We start from the raw sequence: 8,380 nt of genomic DNA, 5'->3' as shown, positions 1-8,380 counted from the left end.
CACATGGGGTCAGTGTAATGTCCCCAGGCTTCAGTGTCAGACACAGAGTGGAGTGAGTGTTATGTCCCCAGGGGTCAATGTCAGAGACACAGTGGTGTCAGTGTAATGTCAACTGTCGTCTGTGACAGAGGTGCAGTGGGTATAGTCTAATGTCCACAGGAGTCAGTGGCAGGGGTCAGTGACAGAGACACAGTGAGGTCAGCCTAATGTCCCGAGGTATCAGTGACAGACACACAGTGTGGTCATTCTAATGTCCCCAGGGGTCAGTGACAGAGAGACAGTGGGGTCAGTCTAATGTCCCGAGGTATCAGTGACAGACACACAGTGTGGTCATTCTAATGTCCCCAGGGGTCAGTGACAGAGAGACAGTGAGGTCAGTCTAATGTCCCAAGGTATCAGTGACAGACACATAGTGTGGTCATTCTAATGTCCCCAGGGGTCAGTGACAGAGACACAGTGTGTACAGTGTAATGTCCCCAGGGATAAGTGACAGAGAGACAGTGAGGTAAGTCTAATGTATCCAGCTGTCAGTGGCAGACACACAGTGGGGTCAGTCTAACGTCTCAAGATGTCAGTGACAGACACTCAGTCTGATCAGTGGAATGTCCGCAGGGGTCAGTGACAGAGACACAGTGGGGTCAGTCTAATGCACCCAGAGGTCAGTGGAAGACACTCACAGTGTGGTCATTGTTATTTCCACAGGGGTCACTGACTGATACACTGTGCGGTCATGTCCAATGTGCCCAGGATTCAGTGACAGAAACACACTGGGTTCACTGTAATGTCCCGAGGAATTAGTAACAGAGGCACAGTGAGGTCAGTCTAATGTCCCCAGTGGTCAGTGACTGACACACAGTAGCGTCAGTGTAATTTCTCCAGGGGAGAGTGACAGACACAGATTGGTGTCAGTGTAATGTCCCCAGGGGTCAGTGACGGACACACTGAGTGGTCAGTCTGATGTCCACAATGGTCATTGACAGAGACACAGTGTGGTCAGTCTAATTTGCCCAGGTGTCAGCGACAGGCACACAATGAGGTCAGTGTAATGTCCCCAGGAGTCAGTGACAGACACGCAGTGGGGTCAGTGTAATGGCCCCAGAGATAAGTGACAGAGACACAGTGAGGTCAGTGTAATGTCCCCAGGGGTCAGCGCAGAGACACAGTGGGGTCAGTGTAATGGCCACAGAGTACAGTAACAAACACACAGTAGAGTCAGAGTAATGAGCCCAAGGTTCAATGGCAAAAACACGATGGGGTCAGTCTAATGTCGCCAGGGGTCAGTCATGGAGACAGTGGGGTCAGTGTAATGTCCGTAGGGGTCTGTGACAGAGACACAGTGGGGTCAGTGTAAGGCCCCAGGGTTAAAACAGACAGAGAGTGGCATCAGTCTAATGTCGCCAGGGGTCAGTGACATACACGGATTCAGGTCAATAGACAATAGACAATAGGTGCAGGAGTAGGCCATTCTGCCCTTCGAGCCTGCCCCACCATTCAATATGATCATGGCTGATCATCCTTAATCAGTATCCTGTTCCTGCCTTATCTCCATAACCCTTGATTCCACTACCTTTAAGAGCTCTATCCAACTCTTTCTTAAATGAATCCAGAGACTGGGCCTCCACTGCCCTCTGGGGCAGAGCATTCCACACAGCCACCACTCTCTTGGTGAAGACGTTTCTCCTCATCTCTGTCCTAAATGGTCTACCGCGTATTTTTAAGCTGTGTCCTCTGGTTCGGCACTCACCCATCAGCGGAAACATGTTTCCTGCCTCCAAAGTGTCCAATCCTTTAATAATCTTATATGTCTCAATCAGATCCCCTCACAGTCTTCTAAACTCGAGGGTATACATAGAACATCGAACATAGAAGAATACAGCGCAGTACAGGCCCTTCGGCCCTCGATGTTGCGCCGATCCAAGCCCACCTAACTTACACTAACCCACTATCCTCCATATACCTATCCAATGCCCGCTTAAATACCCATAAAGAGGGAGAGTCCACCACTGCTACTGGCAGGGCATTCCATGAACTTACGACTCGCTGAGTGAAGAACCTACCCCTAACATCAGTCCTATATCTACCCCCCCTTAATTTAAAGCTATGCCCCCTTGTCCAGTCGCTCCAGTCTTTCAGTGCAAGGTAATCCTGCCATTCCAGGAATTGACCTCGTGAACCTACGCTGCACTCCCTCAATAACCAGAATGTCTTTCCTCAAATTGGGAGACAGGAACTGCACACAGTACTCCAGGTGTGGTCTCACCAGTGCCCTGTACAGCTGCAGAAGAACCTCTTTGCTTCTATACTCAATCCCTCTTGTTATGAAGGCCAGAATGCTATTAGCCTTCTTCACTACCTGCTGTACCTGCATGCTTACCTTCATTGACTGGTGTACAAGAACACCCAGATCTCTCTGTACTGCCCCTTTACCTAAATTGATTCCATTTAATGTCAGTGTAATGTCCCCAGGACTCAGCGATTGACAAACAGTTGGATCAGTCTAATGTCGCCAGAGGTCAGTGACATGCACACAGTGGGGTCAGTCTAATGTTACCAGATGACAGTGACAGACACACATGGGGGTCAGTGTAATATCCCCAGGGGTCAGTGACAGAGACACAGTGGGGTCAATTTAATGGCCCAAGATGTCAGAGACAGAGACTCAGTGGGGTCACTCTAATGTCCCCAGGGGTCAGCAGCTGAAACACAGTGTGGTCAGTGTAATGTCAACTGTCGTCTATGACAGAGTCACAGTGCAGACAGTCTAATGTACGCAGGGGTCAATGACAGACACGCATTGGGATCAGTGTTATGTATCCAGGGGTCAGTGACTGAGTCACAATGGGGTCAGTCTAATGTCTCCAGTGGTTAGTGACAGGCACACAGTGCAGTTAATCTAATGTCCCCAGGGATCTGTGACAGGGACGCAATGGGGTCAGTCTAATGTCCCAAATGTCAGTAACAGAGAGACAGTGGGGTCAGTCTAATGTCCCAAGGTATCAGTGACAGACACATAGTGTGGTCATTCTAATGTCCCCAGGGGTCAGTGACAGAGACACAGTGTGTACAGTGTAATGTCCCCAGGGATAAGTGACAGAGAGACAGTGAGGTCAGTCTAATGTATCCAGCTGTCAGTGGCAGACACAAAGTGGGGTCAGTCTAATGTCCCAAGATGTCAGTGACAGACACTCAGTCTGATCAGTGGAATGTCCGCAGGGGTCAGTGACAGAGACACAGTGGGGTCAGTCTAATGCACCCAGGGGTCAGTGGAAGACACTCACAGTGTGGTCATTGTTATTTCCACAGGGGTCACTGACTGATACACTGTGCGGTCATGTCCAATGTGCCCAGGATTCAGTGACAGAAACACACTGGGTTCACTGTAATGTCCCGAGGAATCAGTAACAGAGACACAGTAAGGTCAGTCTAGTGTCCCCAGTGGTCGGTGACTGATACACAGTAGTGTCAGTGTAATTTCCCCAGGGGAGAGTGACAGACACAGATTGGTGTCAGTGTAATGTCCCCAGGGATCAGTGACGGACACACTGTGTGGTCAGTCTAACGTCCACAGGGGTCATTGACAGAGACACAGTGTGGTCAGTCTAATTTGCCCAGGTGTCAGCGACATGCACACAGTGAGGTCAGTGTAATGTCCCCAAGGGTCAGTGACAGAGACACAGTGGGGTCAGTCTAATGTCCCGAGGTATCAGTGACAGACACATAGTGTGGTCATTCTAATGTCACCAGTGGTCAGTGACAGACACAGTGTGGTCAGCCTAATGCCACAGGGGTCAGCGACAGAGACACACTGGGGTCAGTGTAATGGCCCCAGTGAACAGTCACAGACACACAGTAGAGTCAGAGTAATGTCCCCAGGGTTCAATGACAAAAACACGATGGGGTCAGTCTAATGTCGCCAGGGGTCAGTCATGGAGACAGTGGGGTCAGTGTAATGTCCGTAGGGGTCTGTGACAGAGACACAGTGGGGTCAGTGTAAGGCCCCAGGGTTAAAACAGTCAGAGAGTGGCATCAGTCTAATGTCGCCAGGGGTCAGTGACATACACGGATTCAGGTCAATAGGCAATAGACAATAGGTGCAGGAGTAGGCCATTCTGCCCTTCGAGCCTGCCCCACCATTCAATATGATCATGGCTGATCATCCTTAATCAGTATCCTCTTCCTGCCTTATCTCCATAACCCTTGATTCCACTACCTTTAAGAGCTCTATCCAACTCTTTCTTAAATGAATCCAGAGACTGGGCCTCCACTGCCTTCTGGGGCAGAGCATTCCACACAGCCACCACTCTCTGGGTGAAGAAGTTTCTCCTTATTTCTGTCCTAAATGGTCTACCCCGTATTTTTAAGCTGTGTCCTCTGGTTTGGCACTCACCCATCCGCGGAAACATATTTCCTGCCTCCAGAGAGTCCAATCCTTTAATAATCTTATACGTCTCAATCAGATCCCCTCTCAGTCTTCTAAACTCAAGGGTATACAAGCTCAGTCGCTCCAGTCTTTCAGTGTAAGGTAATCCCGCTATTCCAGGAATTGACCTCGTGAACCTACGCTGTACTCGCTCAATAACCAGAATGTTTTTCCTCAAATTTGGAGACCAGAACTGCACACAGTATTCCAGGTGTGGTCTCACCAGGGCCCTGTACAGCTGCAGAAGAACCTCTTTCCTTCTATACTCAATCCCTCTTGTTATGAAGGCCAGAATGCTATTAGCCTTCTTCACTACCTGCTGTACCTGCATGCTTACCTTTATTGACTGGTGTACAAGAACACCCAGATCTCTCTGTACTGCCCCTTTACCTGAATTGATTCCATTTAATGTCAGTGTAATGTCCCCAGGAGTCAGCGATCGACAAACAGTTGGATCAGTCTAATGTCGCCAGAGGTCAGTGACAGAGACACAGTGGGGTCAGTCTAATGTCCCCAGGGATCAGTGACATGCACACAGTGGGGTCAGTCTAATGTTACCAGGTGACAGTGAGAGACACACATGGGGTTCAGTGTAATATCCCCAGGGGTCAGTGACAGAGACACAGTGGGGTCAATTTAATGGCCCAAGATGACAGAGACAGAGACACAGTGGGGTCACTCTAATGTCCCCAGGGGTCAGCGACTGAAACAAAGTGTGGTCAGTGTAATGTCAACTGTCGTCTATGACAGAGTCACAGTGCGAACAGTCTAATGTACGCAGGGGTCAGTGACAGACACGCATTGGGGTCAGTGTTATGTATCCAGGGGTCAGTGACTGAGTCACAGTGGGGTCTGTCTAATGTCTCCAGTGGTTAGTGACAGGCACACAGTGCAGTTAATCTAATGTCCCCAGGGATCTGTGACAGGGACGCAGTGGGGTCAGTCTAATGTCCCAAATGTCAGTGACAGAGAGACAGTGGGGTCAGTCTAATGTCCCGAGGTATCAGTGACAGACACACAGTGTGGTCATTCTAATGTCCCCAGGGGTCAGTGAAAGAGACACAGTGTGTACAGTGTAATGTCCCCAGGGATAAGTGACAGAGAGACAGTGAGGTCAGTCTAATGTATCCAGCTGTCAGTGGCAGACACAAAGTGGGGTCAGTCTAATGTCCCAAGATGTCAGTGACAGACACTCAGTCTGATCAGTGGAATGTCCGCAGGGGTCAGTGACAGAGACACAGTGGGGTCAGTCTAATGCACCCAGGGGTCAGTGGAAGACACTCACAGTGTGGTCATTGTTATTTCCACAGGGGTCACTGACTGATACACTGTGCGGTCATGTCCAATGTGCCCAGGATTCAGTGACAGAAACACACTGGGTTCACTGTAATGTCCCGAGGAATCAGTAACAGAGACACAGTAAGGTCAGTCTAGTGTCCCCAGTGGTCGGTGACTGATACACAGTAGTGTCAGTGTAATTTCCCCAGGGGAGAGTGACAGACACAGATTGGTGTCAGTGTAATGTCCCCAGGGATCAGTGACGGACACACTGTGTGGTCAGTCTAACGTCCACAGGGGTCATTGACAGAGACACAGTGTGGTCAGTCTAATTTGCCCAGGTGTCAGCGACATGCACACAGTGAGGTCAGTGTAATGTCCCCAAGGGTCAGTGACAGAGACACAGTGGGGTCAGTCTAATGTCCCGAGGTATCAGTGACAGACACATAGTGTGGTCATTCTAATGTCACCAGTGGTCAGTGACAGACACAGTGTGGTCAGCCTAATGCCACAGGGGTCAGCGACAGAGACACACTGGGGTCAGTGTAATGGCCCCAGTGAACAGTCACAGACACACAGTAGAGTCAGAGTAATGTCCCCAGGGTTCAATGACAAAAACACGATGGGGTCAGTCTAATGTCGCCAGGGGTCAGTCATGGAGACAGTGGGGTCAGTGTAATGTCCGTAGGGGTCTGTGACAGAGACACAGTGGGGTCAGTGTAAGGCCCCAGGGTTAAAACAGTCAGAGAGTGGCATCAGTCTAATGTCGCCAGGGGTCAGTGACATACACGGATTCAGGTCAATAGGCAATAGACAATAGGTGCAGGAGTAGGCCATTCTGCCCTTCGAGCCTGCCCCACCATTCAATATGATCATGGCTGATCATCCTTAATCAGTATCCTCTTCCTGCCTTATCTCCATAACCCTTGATTCCACTACCTTTAAGAGCTCTATCCAACTCTTTCTTAAATGAATCCAGAGACTGGGCCTCCACTGCCTTCTGGGGCAGAGCATTCCACACAGCCACCACTCTCTGGGTGAAGAAGTTTCTCCTTATTTCTGTCCTAAATGGTCTACCCCGTATTTTTAAGCTGTGTCCTCTGGTTTGGCACTCACCCATCCGCGGAAACATATTTCCTGCCTCCAGAGAGTCCAATCCTTTAATAATCTTATACGTCTCAATCAGATCCCCTCTCAGTCTTCTAAACTCAAGGGTATACAAGCTCAGTCGCTCCAGTCTTTCAGTGTAAGGTAATCCCGCTATTCCAGGAATTGACCTCGTGAACCTACGCTGTACTCGCTCAATAACCAGAATGTTTTTCCTCAAATTTGGAGACCAGAACTGCACACAGTATTCCAGGTGTGGTCTCACCAGGGCCCTGTACAGCTGCAGAAGAACCTCTTTCCTTCTATACTCAATCCCTCTTGTTATGAAGGCCAGAATGCTATTAGCCTTCTTCACTACCTGCTGTACCTGCATGCTTACCTTTATTGACTGGTGTACAAGAACACCCAGATCTCTCTGTACTGCCCCTTTACCTGAATTGATTCCATTTAATGTCAGTGTAATGTCCCCAGGAGTCAGCGATCGACAAACAGTTGGATCAGTCTAATGTCGCCAGAGGTCAGTGACAGAGACACAGTGGGGTCAGTCTAATGTCCCCAGGGATCAGTGACATGCACACAGTGGGGTCAGTCTAATGTTACCAGGTGACAGTGAGAGACACACATGGGGTTCAGTGTAATATCCCCAGGGGTCAGTGACAGAGACACAGTGGGGTCAATTTAATGGCCCAAGATGACAGAGACAGAGACACAGTGGGGTCACTCTAATGTCCCCAGGGGTCAGCGACTGAAACAAAGTGTGGTCAGTGTAATGTCAACTGTCGTCTATGACAGAGTCACAGTGCGAACAGTCTAATGTACGCAGGGGTCAGTGACAGACACGCATTGGGGTCAGTGTTATGTATCCAGGGGTCAGTGACTGAGTCACAGTGGGGTCTGTCTAATGTCTCCAGTGGTTAGTGACAGGCACACAGTGCAGTTAATCTAATGTCCCCAGGGATCTGTGACAGGGACGCAGTGGGGTCAGTCTAATGTCCCAAATGTCAGTGACAGAGAGACAGTGGGGTCAGTCTAATGTCCCGAGGTATCAGTGACAGACACACAGTGTGGTCATTCTAATGTCCCCAGGGGTCAGTGAAAGAGACACAGTGTGTACAGTGTAATGTCCCCAGGGATAAGTGACAGAGAGACAGTGAGGTCAGTCTAATGTATCCAGCTGTCAGTGGCAGACACAAAGTGGGGTCAGTCTAATGTCCCAAGATGTCAGTGACAGACACTCAGTCTGATCAGTGGAATGTCCGCAGGGGTCAGTGACAGAGACACAGTGGGGTCAGTCTAATGCACCCAGGGGTCAGTGGAAGACACTCACAGTGTGGTCATTGTTATTTCCACAGGGGTCACTGACTGATACACTGTGCGGTCATGTCCAATGTGCCCAGGATTCAGTGACAGAAACACACTGGGTTCACTGTAATGTCCCGAGGAATCAGTAACAGAGACACAGTAAGGTCAGTCTAGTGTCCCCAGTGGTCGGTGACTGATACACAGTAGCGTCAGTGTAATTTCCCCAGGGGAGAGTGACAGACACAGATTGGTGTCAGTGTAATGTCCCCAGGG

This window comes from Chiloscyllium punctatum, chromosome 46, assembly GCF_047496795.1.
Source record: "Chiloscyllium punctatum isolate Juve2018m chromosome 46, sChiPun1.3, whole genome shotgun sequence".
Taxonomy (NCBI): domain Eukaryota; kingdom Metazoa; phylum Chordata; class Chondrichthyes; order Orectolobiformes; family Hemiscylliidae; genus Chiloscyllium; species Chiloscyllium punctatum.
Note: the sequence above shows the minus strand (reverse complement) of the source record.